The sequence below is a fragment of the Gobio gobio genome (assembly GCF_949357685.1).
Source record: "Gobio gobio genome assembly, chromosome: 17".
In the NCBI taxonomy this organism is placed as follows: domain Eukaryota; kingdom Metazoa; phylum Chordata; class Actinopteri; order Cypriniformes; family Gobionidae; genus Gobio; species Gobio gobio.
Window position 1 is genome coordinate 21,445,365 of NC_137110.1, and position 15,332 is coordinate 21,460,696.

General features: G+C 37.6%; 1 protein-coding gene across 1 annotated transcript in view; it reads left to right on the forward strand.

Moving 5' to 3' along the window:
* Positions 1–10,011: 10,011 nt before the first annotated feature.
* lepr (leptin receptor) overlaps positions 10,012–15,332 on the forward strand; it is a gene marked incomplete at its 5' end in the record, with an annotated part of 68,792 nt that continues 63,471 nt past the window's right edge. The window contains one exon of the mRNA XM_079840805.1: positions 10,012–10,150. The remainder of the gene's footprint in view (positions 10,151–15,332) is intronic.

Below are 15,332 nucleotides of genomic sequence, written 5' to 3' on the forward strand. Positions count from 1 at the left end.
ACTCTTGCGCTATCAAAATGACGTGTCATTGACATGCATGGATCTTCATATAAAGACATGGAGACGTGCATAGACAGGAATGTGTTTGTGTAGTTGTCTGTGTCCTCTTTCACATCCTTTTGTTCAACCCTCTGAGTTGGCATCGCAGGTCCATTTACGTCAGTGGGCTGCGATGATGAAGTTTTAACAAGGCCATAGACGAGTCAGGCCAGAAAACTTTATGAGTGACAGTAAAATAAAATGTGCTTCACACAAAATGGAAAATGATTTTGTGGTCCAAGAGAAACATGAATACAGTACAAAAGCTGTCAGGATGGCAAATAAGGACCTTCATTTTGACAGTAGTTTAATAAATAAATAAATATTGTGAAAGTTTTGCCATCTTGTGCAGATTCACACTCTGTTGGGTCTCTTTCTCTCACTCCTGCTGCTGCCCTCCAGGAATAAGTGAAAATTATGTCCTAATTCTGAGCCAAACCCAAGGGGTTCAATTAAAGCAGAGTTACAGTCATATTAAAGCAGAGCCGATGATGGAAATCTCTAGATATGGAGGCCAAGAGTCCATAATCACGCTTGACAATAAATCACATCAATGATTTGGTCTAATTAATGAATTATACTCGGATGGGTTCAATTTCAACTGCTTGGGAATTTGGGCCTGTGTGCACATTTATAATTTGAATATAATATTTATAGTATTTTGTAGTATTGTTCTTAGTTAAATAGTTTGTGTGTCATTATGGTTCCTGTCCAGATTTATCTCTTGCTGGAAGAAACCCCTTCTGCTTGACAAAAGATAAAAAAAGTGAAAAAGCTCTATATTAAAGGGAGTATGCTTTCTTTAAAGTCCTCATGAAATCAAAACCGACCTTATTTAGTTTGTTAGCAAACATTACAGGTCTTAGGGTAAAAAATTAAAGTTATTACACAGAAAAAAAAAACAGTTTGCCGTGGTAATCTTTAATCAAAATCTGAAAAGTAACTTCTAGTCTGGAATGGCGTTCCCTTTCCGATGACGCCAGTTTGACAGCTTGGGTTTGAATATCCTTAACCACTCCCCTCCAACCGTTAGTCTGCAATGAGCGTGAGATGGAGAGGAGGAGCACTGAAATAAAATCAGTTGCAACTTCCGGTTCACTGGGACTTTAAACTTTTTGCCACCAGAGGTTGCTTATTCAAAACAAAGGCGTAGCTTGATGATGCCTTGATTTCGCTGAGCTTCTTCCGTTCATGCGTATGTGGAGTAACCCAGCTCTGTTTTATCATATTAGAAACTAGGGGTGTTACGGTACACGTATTCGTACCAAACCGTTTCGGTACAGGGCTTTCGGTTTCTGAAAACAGTCTTTAACAGTTAACAGTCGGCTTGTTTTAAGCGCGGAACACACTTTGTAATGGCTTCTTCTCCTCTTCAGCCATTTCCTTGAGGGAAAGTATTTTTGACGCTACGAACCAGTATTGGCTTGAATTATAGATTTTATTGTAACAGAAAGTGAAAGTTTAAAGGAAAAAAAACTGTGATTCCCATGTAAAACAGTGAAGTCAAATGAAGGTAAAAAAACTGTCACATCACTTCCTGTTTAAGATGGCTACCTACAGGAAATCCTCAAAATGGGTGCAATACCTGTCTTTACCACAGGAGAGTACCGAAATATAGTAACATAGGAAATTACAACATTAATAGCCTTATGGGTCCTACATTCCGGCCCCTTAATTGGCGATGTTAAGGCAATTAAATATAAAATATACATATATAGAGGAGCCATATAGAACATATTACAGTGTACCTCAAAATCTTCAAATAATTTGTTCATGCACAAAATAGTCCAATGGAAAAGTGACAAAATTTTTAATAAATCCAGAAATATTCCAATGAAAATCCAAAAATAGTCCAATGAAAAAAATCCAAAAATGGTCCAATGAAAAAACAACGGAAAAAATTATGAAAAATGTTCAAAAATGGTCCACTGAGAAAACACAAACAAACAATAATTAAGGTCCAAAAAATGACAAAAGGTAATCGTTAACTTCATCAAAAGAGCTTGTTGATTCTTGCTATTAAAGGTCCTGTTCTTCATGATCCCATTTTTCAAACTTTAGTTAGTGTGTAATGTTGCTGTTAGAGCATAAATAATACCTGTAAAATTATAAAGCTCAAAGTTCAATGCCAAGCGAGATATTTTATTTGACAGATGTTCCCTTTCAAAGCCTACAGTGAACGGCCGGTTTGGACTACATCCATGTACATCCTGCTTTAATTACGTCAGTAGAACAGTTTGTCGACTAACCTCCGCCCACAAGAATACACGAAAAAGGGGGCGTGGTCTTGTTGCTCCCTCGTGGAGAAGAGGAAGTGTTGCGTTCGGTTCGGTTCGGTTCGGTTGCGTTTGTCGCCATGTCGTCCAGACGCTGTTATTTTCATCCCGGAGTCAAATCACCTTTGTTTGGCCTTCAGGGGCTGTAGTTTGAGCGCGTTCATCTCCCCGTTATGGTAAGAGGCGTGACCTTCCCGGGCAACGTGCCCTAAGCTGCTGTTGAATCACAACACGGGAACCGCTGGCACAATCAGAACTCGTTACGTGTTTCTGAAGGAGGGACTTCATAGAACGAGGAAATTCTCAGGCCGTTTTGAGGACAGTGAAAACAGCAGTATACAGATAAGTAAATTGTGTGAAAAATACTGTGGTTTTTTACACATGAAACATGAACACATGTTATATTGCACACTGTAAACACAATCAAAGCTTCAAAAAACACGAAAAACGGGACCTTTAAAATTGCTCCTGAAGAAGACACAGCTTATTAATAGGTCTTTCCAGTATGTTGGACTTTGTTTTAACCAAGACCCGACGAACATGTCCTCTTTTGTCAGGTAAGGTCTTTGTGATCCGTCCGATAGGCCAGGAGTTCCTGGGTGATGTATCGTCCACTGTAGGGTTGGGAATCGTGAGAAATTTTCCGGTTCCGGTTCTGGTTCCGGTTCCGCCTAACGATTCCGGTTCCGATTCCGGTTCCATTAAAATTATTAAACAAATAGTGGTAAAGGAAAAAGGCACAATACGCAACTCAAACAATCCATTTTGTGTTTATTACTTGCTCTAAAATTAATTTACAGGTTGGCAATGTCAAATAGTCCTGTACTGTACATATATTACAGTATTAATTAAGCCATTCTTGCAACACATTTTTTTTCAAATGAACACTTCTGAAATTATCTTATTACATTTTATCTCTCTGTCTCTGAATAAAACCAAGTTATAAATTATATTTATTAGTTATATTTATTAATTAGTTGTATATTAATTTAATAGTAATTCAGTTATTAAGTGAACTTGTAAATAATAAATTGCAATTCAGAATTACAAAGGTAATTGTGCCTAAAAGGTAACCATGGTGACTCAACGGTTGACAAATATATATATATATATATATATATATATATATATATATATATATATATATATATATATATATATATATATATATATATATATATATATATATATATATATATATATATATATATATAAAAAATATAGGCCTTTCACTATAAATCTGGTATAAGCCCTGTGGCACTCTGTGCTGTAGCAAACGCTTTGTCAAATTGCTATAATGCAGCCTCCTTTGCATGTTATTAACTTTTCACATGTGTTACATTTTGCTTCATTATCAATCATTCTTTGGAAATGAATCCATACTTGTGACTTTCTCTTCGCCATGCTGGTGGTCAACGAGAAAATATCTGACGCAAAACCGTAAATGTGTAGCGCGAGGGCTTTCAGTGCTGAACTGCGTTGCACTCCTGGAAGCGGCAGGCAACGTAAATAATATTCATGATGAGGTGAGGGTTGCCACAACAAAACCCGCACAATTGCTTCTCAAAACTAGCCCAAAACAAGCCCAATCGCGTTTCAGGGGGGCTTCTCCGGTAAAATTCGCATTTCCGGAGCTAAATATCACATAATTGGGGTCGCTTCAACCCGCGGACATGAAACACAGCCCGCGGCAACAGTTTTTAAGTAGCCCAATTCCGCGGGAAAACCACGGACTTGGCAACACTGACTGTCACTCGCTATTAAAGGATACGCTTCCAGCACTTCGCACACACATTGCAGCACCAGAACCGTTTTCGGAACCGAAACTTAGGAATTTCGCGCGGTTCTGGTATTTTTCAAAAATCAGTTTCGGTTCTGCATAAGAACCGGTTCTCGGTTCCCAACCCTAATAAGAACTATGTCTCCTGGCTTAATATTTTTTCTCACTTCATGCCATTTCTGCCTTTCTTGCATTAATGGCAGATACTCTCTTGTCCATCTCTTCCAAAATAGATCACAGATAAACTGGACTTGTCTCCATCTCCGTCTTGAATACGAGTCGTTTTTTATGAACAGTCCAGGTGGCAGAATAGGTTTTCCTTTCTGCAGTAGGAGATGATAAGGTGTGAGAGGCTCCGGATCAGTGACATCATCAGATATGGTGGTAATAGGACGATCATTGACTATAGCTTCTACCTCGCTGAGTGCTGTCTGTAATCCGAGTTCCCATATGAACATATTAAGTATTCAGTCCATTTTATCATGAAATTCAAATGATAAATGCTTTTTGACGCTCTTTAATGTGGCGTGACTGATCAGTGATCACAGTTCAAGCGGCACAGTTCTGTGAACGCGATTGATCATCTCTTCCTAAAGAATAAACATGAATGAACATCTGAAGGTATGTTGAGGATACATTACAACTTACTGTCACGTATCATATATGGTGTAATCGCTCAGTGTTTCAACGGCGGAAAGACCTAATTCAGTGTCCACGGAATTTTATTCACTAAAGAAATCAACTCTTTCACTAAATATATGCACTATATTAGCCTATATATTCATTATATTCTACTTAACCTGTTAGTGATGTCTTGATTATTTCATGTATGTTTAAATAAACCTTTCATGAAAATGACATACACTGTGTATAAATGATTTGCCTATATTTCAACAACGAATTGGAAAAAAAAAAACTATTTTATAATTAGATTTAGAAGTTATTGCAAAAACTGCCTTATGTGACGTTTACATGTTTGCGTACTGTGTGTTGATTATTATACATAAAAATAAATAGCAACTGAATTTAGGCTAATAGTTTGGGCTCTGTTGTTAAACTTTAATAGTAATGTGCAAGTAAGGGCTCCCTATATAGTTTACAGCAATATCTTCAATAAAAGTTTAGTTATTATTTAATTCATTTAAGGACAGACACTTTTTTCCAGTAAATCACTGTTTAATAAAAATAAATAAAAAGCAATTTTGTAAAACTGCTGTACCGAACTCATACCGAACCGTGACTTCAAAACCGAGGTATGTACCGAACCGTCAGTTTTGTGTACCGTTACACCCCTATTAGAAACATTATTTGAGTGTGTAGCTACTCAAAACGGAAGAGCTCATGAAATAAAGATGAAAGAACTTAGATATGCACGCTGGGTTTTCATAAAGGCAGGGACTTTAAAGCATACATGTAGTGCATACACCAAACAATAAGTTCAAAGTCTTGAGAACAGACACCGCCGATAGAGGTCGCTTATTCAAAACAAATACGTAGCTTGATGATGGCTTTATTTCACGAAGCTTTTATTATGCCACAGACCGCTTCTGCTTCTTCAGTTCACGCAGGGTAACGCAGCGCTGTTTCATATTAGATACATAATTTGAGTGTGTTGAAAGTTATGTTATAATGCTACTCTGTGCGTTCACTCGGCGGCTACTATGAGACACTTGTTGCACACTGCAGTAAGCTAGATCGATATAAGGCATGATAAAACATGGTACTCACGGTAAATCAAGAATTGCTCACTTTTTTGAGCAATGTTGTTGGGCAATGTTACAAAGCAATGTTGCTTGGCCACTTTCCCATTGGGAATGGGCAACAAATTTCTATCTGGATACTTTAGATCGGTCATGGGCCCTGTGTCTTACCTGGTTGCCCGTTGACGGCAACATTGCCTACACTGTAAAAAAAATTCAGGTCTCCAATTGAACATTTTCTATAGTGACCGTTCACATCTAAATTTTTCAGTTGGCCAAATTGAATTTCTGTGAATTGATGCAATTTAATTCACAGAAATTCAATTTGGCCAACTAAAAAATTTAGATGTGATCGGTCTCTAGAACATTTTCAATTGGAGACCTGATTTTTTTTTTTAAAGGGTAGTAACTAGGGGTGGCACGGTTCACAAAACCCACGGTTCGGTTCGTATCACGGTTTTAGGGTCACGGTTTTCGTTTCTGTACGGTTCTTGTTGTTGTTTTTTTTAATCGTTAACACTCCAGAAATGTACTTCAGCATATGACATATAGCTTAATCATCCACAATTGTTATATCATGTAGAAGTTGTTTCCTAACTGGCTGTCTACGAGTCCGACACATTGGCGTAACATTTTTCATGTTAAACATGTCAATTTTGATCAGAACAATGCACTGTGGCTTTAATTCAGCTGACCTGATTAACAAATTTCACCATGAAGTGTTCCGTGTGTTTCACAATCACCATATGACATCCAGCGCTGTGAAAATTTTAAAAATAAATAAAATAATAATAATAATAATTTTCGCCTAAACTTCAAAGGCATGTTTAAATTATTAAAACTAGAAGCATATCTTAGCTTTCAAATGTTACATTTATCATGTGAACTACTTATATAGGCCTACAACATGCTATATGCATGTGTGTATGAGACAGAGGAGAACACGGTCGCATTTGCAGTGGATATATGCTGCCCATCATAAATCAAAGCATGAGACAGACAGGGGTCGGAGGAGAACACCGGAAAATGTGACTGAATGGACAATATTTGTCTGTATTTGCAATACACGAGCCGCAGTTCAGCTGCGCGAGACAGGGCGAGTGCGGCTCCCGCTCTCCATACACACTGCATCTGCCCTGCTTGCTATACGTCGCTGGCGCATCCTCCAACTCCGGGCAGCCTTCCTTATCTCTCCCACTTGCATTTCTACACGTGACACATTTTCAAGCATCTCTGGTGTTTCCATGGTTTATACAAAAGAAATCGAGGGTAACACACACTCTAAAAAAAAAGGTTCTATGGTACCAAAAATGGTTCTTGGCTCGTAATCATAGGGGAACCTTTTTAGTGCTATATAGCACCAATTTTGGTGCTTCAGTGGTTCTTCAGAGGTTCTTCACCGGTTCTTTGACTAAGGTGCTATATAGCACCTCTGAAGAACCGTTGAAGAACCACTGAAGCACCAAAATTGTTGCTATATAGCACTAAAAAAGGTTCCCCTATGATTACGAGCCAAGAACCATTTTTGGTGCCATATAGAACCTTTTTTTTTTTTTTGAGTGAAGGTTTTTGACGGACGCGGCCCGTGTCCTGGTTAAAATTGCGTATTTCTATGGATTTAAACATTCCTGGAAACATTTGGGATAATGTAAGTACACAAGTCAACAAAATATATAATATTGTTCTAGTGATAGATATTTTAATCCAAAAATCTACATATTGTGCCTTTAATTGAATCAATGAATCATTCAACCAATCCATTCAAAAACGCTGATTCATTCAAGAATTAAACAATTGACAGCTTAGGAATGAGTCATTGAATCATTCACTCAAATGATTTGTTCATAAACAGATTAGTTCAGTAAAAAAAAACACTGTGTTGTTTTGTTTGAAAGTATTCGCGTTGGCGGCGCAAAACCGATGAAGGAACTGGGAATATTGGGTATAAAGGCATGTTACTAAATATTAGCTTCTCGTTCATTTAATTGTTTATAAAAGCAATATCACACTTGCAATTTCTGTTTTCACGAACATCAACACGGCTGTGATTACCTGCTGACTGTGCTGCATGGCTGTATCTGATATTCGGGAATCTGTATTATGAATGACAAAAAGAGTGACTTTGATTTAAATGTAAGTAATAGCTACTCAAAACGGAAGAGATCATAAAATAAAAGATGAAAGAACTTAGATATGCACGCTGGGTTTTCATAAAGGCAGGAGTTTTACAGCGTACATGCAGTGCATACAGCAAACGATATGTTCAAAGTCTTCAGAACAGACATCATAAATCAATGAGTGAATTATTTATGAGCCAGAGTTTTGGTTTTGAATCATAACTACCATCCACACAGAACTGTTGGTTCATTAAATGAAATCACATGACGACATTTACTCAAACACACTGAGTCAGGCTGGCTTCACAAATGGAATTGAACAGTGCCTTGAAGTGTGATTTCAGTTGTTGATCTCTGCACCTCCTTTAGAAGTGAGCATTGTCACCATGACATTTCCCGAAGCTTTGTTTTATTTTAATGGTACTTTTTTATTCATCTCACATGCTCAAATATTCCTCCAGGCTTACCAGAGGACAGAATCTCAACAATAAGGACAGTCTTATGAGGACACATTAGCCCAGTTACTGTGCATTTGGCAAACAATAAAGTGCTATATCTGTCTGAAAAATGCAGATCATAATTAAGAAGATGTAAGTACTAGGAGTATAGTTTATTTTTTCTTCACTTGTTCACATCAAGATACCAGATAATGACTTAGTTCAGTCAATATTTAGGTTTTATTTTGTGGTTAAAGACTCCTGTGAATGTTTACATAATATGAACTTTTAAATACATATTATTTTAACCAATGAATATATAAGAAATTATATAATATAGTATATAATATAATTTTTGATGCTGCAATCGGTCATCATTTTTAATCATGTTTTTTTTTGCAATTCACTTAAATACCTGCTTTGTAAAACAATGTAAAACAATCTTAATAGATCAAAGTTTGCATAATAATTGCATACTGTAAAAATAAATAAAAATAAAAACTCAGCTGAACTCAACTAAGCTGAGGTAAATAGAAGGTGAACACAGTGTTGTGCACACAAATATACAAAACATCATCATGGTAACACTGATGGCACTAAAATAATGCAATCAGTTTTTTTTACCGTAGCATTTTTAACGTCTTTTTTTACTGTTAAAATTACAAAAACGTTTTTTTTTACAGTGCACACTGCAGTATAATGCTGCCTCTGCCTGCCATTTCATGTAATTTAGCATACATTATATCACACAGTTTATCTGAATGAAGCTGATATTGAACGCTCTTTTGAATGTGTTCCAGGAAACCTAAAAATAGTCATTTCTCCATCCTCTTTTACTGTTAATCAGGATACATATTGCAGCTGCTGCTGTGGAAACTACAGCTATAATAGTCAAAATAATAAATAGTTTGGAGGAAGTTTATGGGAAATGTTTCATCTGAGCCTGAATAACAGGTGTAGGGATTTCACACAATAGCTTTGATGGGGCAGTTTATTTCGTCTGTCAAGAATAGAACGCCTTTAAAATTTAAGATGACCAGATAGCTGTGAACAGCTGTGAACTGAAATGCTGTGAGATATTGCAAAAGAGATTGCTGACATTTTTTATTTAGGTTATGCAATGCAATGTTTACCATCTATAAAACAATTACATGGCGATTAGGACCTCAATTTTGACTGTATGCAAACAAATAGCATTTTAGTTTAATACAATCTAAACTCAAATGCTATTTGTTTGCATACATTCCAAACAACTTTTACTTCATTTATTTACTTCAAAAGATTGACTTAATATTCATTAAACAATTAACCTTAATGCAGACCATGCAACTGCCAAATACGGCAAATAAAATAATACAACAAACATTTTCCAACAGGAGCTTTGCATATTGGATCCACTGTCTTGCTGAGGTAAAGGAAACATGCTGGCACAGTATAGGCAAACATTCTGAATATGCAAACACATACACATGTATTTTTAATTAACAATCCATTACTTACTTTTTAAAACCTTGTATTTGTTGCCTGGCAAATTCAGAATGAGTCTTTTGCCAAATCGCACACACACACATCCGCACCTACACACACAGACACACACAGTTGATTGGTATGTATTTCTGGCACTCCCTCTCAAAATAGCTCCATGTTTGCCTGGAGACCCATGGGAAAGAAGAGATGGGGTCAACAAATTCACTGGAAGAAAACTAAGCTCTTAGGCTACTAGCTCTCTTACTTTTCACAAACATTCACTGATGTTTTCTCACTTTTCAAGAGCACAGGCCGCCCCATACAAAAGAAACAGGTGAGTTTCTCAACTTTTGGCAAATCAGTAGCATTTTGTTCTTGATTCCTGTTTGTTCTTGAGTTTGTCAAGTGTGTATTGGTAGCTGTATAACTGCTGCATTTGGTAAAGGATATAGAAACAATGTCAATGGTCACAGCTGTTGAATTATTGGCTGCTTTGAGTTATTATTGGTTAGATGTGATACCATATGGAACATTTATTTGAGGATTACATTTGATGTAGTTATATGGCTAACAGATGCAACGTGTACATGACTGCTCTTAAATCTATTCCCTGGTCCCTGGTCTCTGTTCGCCATTAAAAAATAAGTAATAATAAAAAATAAATTGTAGTAAATAAATTGAGTCAAACTGAGGACTAGGTTTGATTATGTCATATGTTTACTCCGTTCTTGCAAAATGAGAGCGTAGGATTGCTTTGTTGTCCTATAAGGACAGAAAGAGAGCCAGTGAGTGCGCCTTATCAACTCCTGATCCAGTCCTTGAAGCGTTCTGCACAGACTTTTCAGAATTACAGCCAGAAGCCGCTAAAAGCACATTGTGTTATCACCACTTGCACGAGGACAAGTGCTGTTCTTTATGCTGATGATGGCCTGGTGCATCACTCAATAGTAAAGGTAAAATGTTCTGCTGAATTTTGAACCCAAGTCTACATCTAATCCTAAACCTAATCATACTTAATAGTTCACACAGAATGTGTTTTTGATTGTAAACATGTGCTACTCGGACATCATTGGCCAGAATCTATTGTGCATGTCTCGCATTTTTAAAGGCAAAAACACATTCTATGTGAATGGCCCCTAAGGCTATTGTTTAGTTTCTGTTTACAAGCTGGTTAGTGCTGGTCTAGCCAACAAAAATGTGCTGATTGAGCAGCATGGTCATTTTAGTGAAAGCTAATGGACTGAGGAAGTCTTGCTGATTAAGCGGCCAGGTGGGGTCAAAGGGAGTATCCCAAAACAGCAGCATCCCAAAACAAACAACAGCATCCCAAAAACTTCACGTATCTTCAGTAAATGTTCAAAGATCCTATTCTAAAAGTGCTATTCTTAAGATGTGAAAAATTTACCCATTTGAAATCTGATGGAGAATTAACCTTCCAGGCTTTCTTACAAACCGACATAATGACTAAAAGCTATATATAATCAGCATAGCAACCAAAATGGTTACACTTTAGTATGGGGGACACATCATCTCTATTAACTACGACTTTTGCCTCAATAAACTCCTAATTTACTGCTTATTAATGGTTAGTAAGGTAGTTTTTGTAGCGTTTAAGTTTAGGTATTGGGTAGGCTTAAAAGGGCACTTCAGCACTGGGAAGATGAATGTGTATTTAAACGGTGTCATTTATGTTGTAGAAATGTGAAATTATTTTTGAATTTGGTGCCTTCTAGACTGAGAAAAGACAGAAAATTTATTTTTGTCTCATGTGGATGAAAGACAACAACTCCCAGAAAGCAATTGCTTCGCTGCCCTACGAGGCCACTCCCAAAGCCACGGATATTGGTTATCATCACTTGCCCACCGCGGCACCGCCCCCAACGTCGTTTTGATATTCATAGTAATAAAATAATTTCGTTCAGTTAGAGAAGAGACACTACAATTAAAAACTGAATGTGTCTTTTCAATAAAGTGTGAGTGAGCCGAACGAACATCACGTCACAGACGCAGGAGGAGTCAGATTTCATTCGAGCTGAGGTAAGCGCGGCAGTCATTCTCCGCGCGTGTCGTCTGGTGGGTTATCAGATCACATATGGAGGCTAAACTTTCATAGGAATTCATTGAAAAGTTGAAACACTCACTTTGCTCCATAGCGCTCCGTTATGAATGCCTGAGCCGAGTGGCAGCGCATTTACATTCTGTGAGTGAGATCCCTCCCCTATGGGCGGGTTGAAAACATGCGGAACTAGCTCCTGTAGTCTCTAGCCTCTGGCCAAAAATCCTCCGATGACGCAAAATGACGATATTTGCGTCATCTGAGGATTTTTTCCAGAAATAAAATGCATAATTCTCTCGTCTCAGGGGGATATGAGGGGGGAAAGTACTATAATTTGAATATACTAACGGTTTTCTACTGATACAAAGCTTAATGCTAAATCACTGAAGTTACCCTTTAAGGGATGTAAAATGAGGTCATGCAGAATAAGGCATTAATATGTGCTTTATAAGTACTAATAAACAGCAAATATCCTAGTAATATGCATGCTAATAAGCAACTAGTTAATAGTGAGAATTGAACCCTAAAATAAAGTTTTACCACCTAAATATATGGTGCAGGTACCAAAACTATGTGTATGAAATCTCCAACACAGCTATTTTACTTTTTGGCAAAATGGTGGCTAAATTGATCTCATTCACAGTATTTTGCACAATCTGTTTCTGCCTGACTGACAGTAGGTAAGTACCTTAATGAAAACCACAAAGTTTCCGTATGAATCACATTGTACAAATTCAAATGAATACAAACATGCCACCTCGTAAAATAGTTATGTTTTGGCATGAGATCAGGTTTAATTCTATAGGGAACCAGTGAAAGCTTGAACTGCACAAGGTTCATTCTTAAGGCGACAGAGTTTTTGGGATTCAAATTTTGATTAGCCTTTTCAGTATGTTGCAAAGGAATGGCTCATATGATTATTTTCACTGCATTAACGCTAATGACTTCAGCACAAAAGCTGCGGACAGAGTGAACAGCTGTTAGTGCGGGAGTCAGGGTTGTTTTGTTGTCGGGTCATCCAACAATTGTTCAGTAGTTCCAGGAACATGCATGCTGTCTTATTCTAATGATCAATTAGCATTAGTGAATCAGTGCGGTGCACTCTCGTTCCATTCAAGTGACTGTATAATCCAGTGTTTGGCTATTTATGTGCCATTAGGGCCAAGCTGTCAGGTCAGGTGGGTGGCAGGAGTTTGTGCCAAGACCCCTTCGGAACTCTGGTTATTCTTTATGCTAATACATTACTTTCAAAGAGTTGTTTTGATGTTTTGTTGTCACTTACATAAATACTAGCACTGGTGTGTTTATAAATGTTGATTAATCAATGTGTCAATCACTAATGTGATGCCATATATTGTGTTATGTTATGTTATATGTTATGGAAAGTGCTGTCAAACGATTAATCGCGATTAATTGCATCCAAATAAAAGTTTGTGTTTACAGTACATAATATAAGTGTGTCCTGTGTATAATTATTATGTATATAAATACACACACAGGCATTTATTTAAGAATATATACTGTACAGTATACACCGATCAGGCATAACATTATGACCACCTCCCTAATATTGTGTTGGCCCCCGTTTTGGCAGAACAGCCCTGACCCATCGAGGCATGGACTCCACTACACCCCTGAAGGTGTGATGTGGTATCTGGCACCAAAATTTTATCAGCAGATCCTTTAAGTCCTGTAAGTTGCGAGGTGGGGCTTCCATGGATCGGACTTGTTGGTTCAGCACATCCCACAGATGCTCGATTGGATTGAGATCTGGGGAATTTGGAGGCCATGTCAACACTTCAAAGTCGTTGTTGTGCTATATACATAATAACTACAGTACACACACATTATGTAAACACTTATTTTGGATGCGATTAATCGTGATTAATCATTTATGTCATGTTATACACAATTGCAAGGTACAATAGGAGTTCCTGTAAACTCATTTTGTGAGTTATCTCCCACACACCATCAATTATGTAGTTTGGCTCTATAACCTGAGTGGTTTCACTCAGAAAAATAGAGCTGTACTGCACATGAATGAGTCTAATAGGCCCTGTATTCCCCAACCTGCTGGATGAATGGTACACATATAAGACTCTGAATGTAGATGACATTGTACTGTGCCCACATGCATTGCTTCATCATAATGTAAGATTATGTGGGTGAATCTAACAGTGTAATTTAGCCTTTATGGTCTATGCATGTATTCATAAATTGCAATATGTTTTCTTTTTCATGTGCAATGTAAGGACACTAAAACTTTGAGATATATACACATGATGTGACGTGATTCAATCATTCTTTATTGTGAAAACTGAGGGATTTGTGCAGGCTTAACACTCAGAAGAAAGAAAACACCAGCAAATTAAGAAAACCATCAAATTGACAACACATATGCTGCAAATACTCACAATGCAACCAAATACAGAAACGCACTGCAAATACTCGCAACTCAGCCAAATACAGAAACGCGCTGCAAATACTCACAATGCAACCAAGTACAGAAACACACTGCAAATACTCGCAACTCAGCCAAATACAGAAACGCGCTGCAAATACTCACAATGCAACCAAATACAGAAATGTGCTGCAAATACTCACAATGCTACCAAGTACAGAAACATGCTGCAAATACTCACAATGCAACCAAATACAGAACTGCGCTGCAAATACTCATAACGCAACCAAATACAGGGACACACTGCAAATACTCACAACTCAGCCAAATACAGAAACACGCTGCAAATACTCACAACTCAACCAAATACAGAAACACGCTGCAAATACTCACAACTCAACCAAATACAGAAACACACTGCAAATACTCGCAATGCAACCAAATACAGAAACACACTGCAAATACTCGCAACTCAGCCAAATACAGAAACGCGCTGCAAATACTCACAATGCAACCAAGTACAGAAACACACTGCAAATACTCGCAACTCAGCCAAATACAGAAACGCGCTGCAAATACTCACAATGCAACCAAATACAGAAATGTGCTGCAATTACTCACAATGCTACCAAGTACATAAACACGCTGCAAATACTCACAATGCAACCAAATACAGAAACACGCTGCAAATACACTGTAAAAACTAATTAGTTCAGTTTACTTAATTCAATTGTGCAAACTCGTTGCCTTAATTCACTTAAGTAAGCATTACTTAATTGCATTAAGTTGTTCTTACTTAAACCGTTTAAGTTTTGTCAACTTAATTCTATCTGGGATCTGAGGAAGTTAACTCCCAGAGTGCATTGTGGCATGAATAAATTAATTGCTTAATTTTACTACTGGGGACACCTTCCCGTGGGCCCACCACTCACGGGAGGGACCGTAAGGGGCCGGTGCAAAGCGAATCGGGCAGCAGTCGAGGGCGGGGGCCTAGACGACCCGATCCCTGGACACGGAAACTGGTTCTTGGGACATGGAATGTCACCTCGCTGGCGGGGA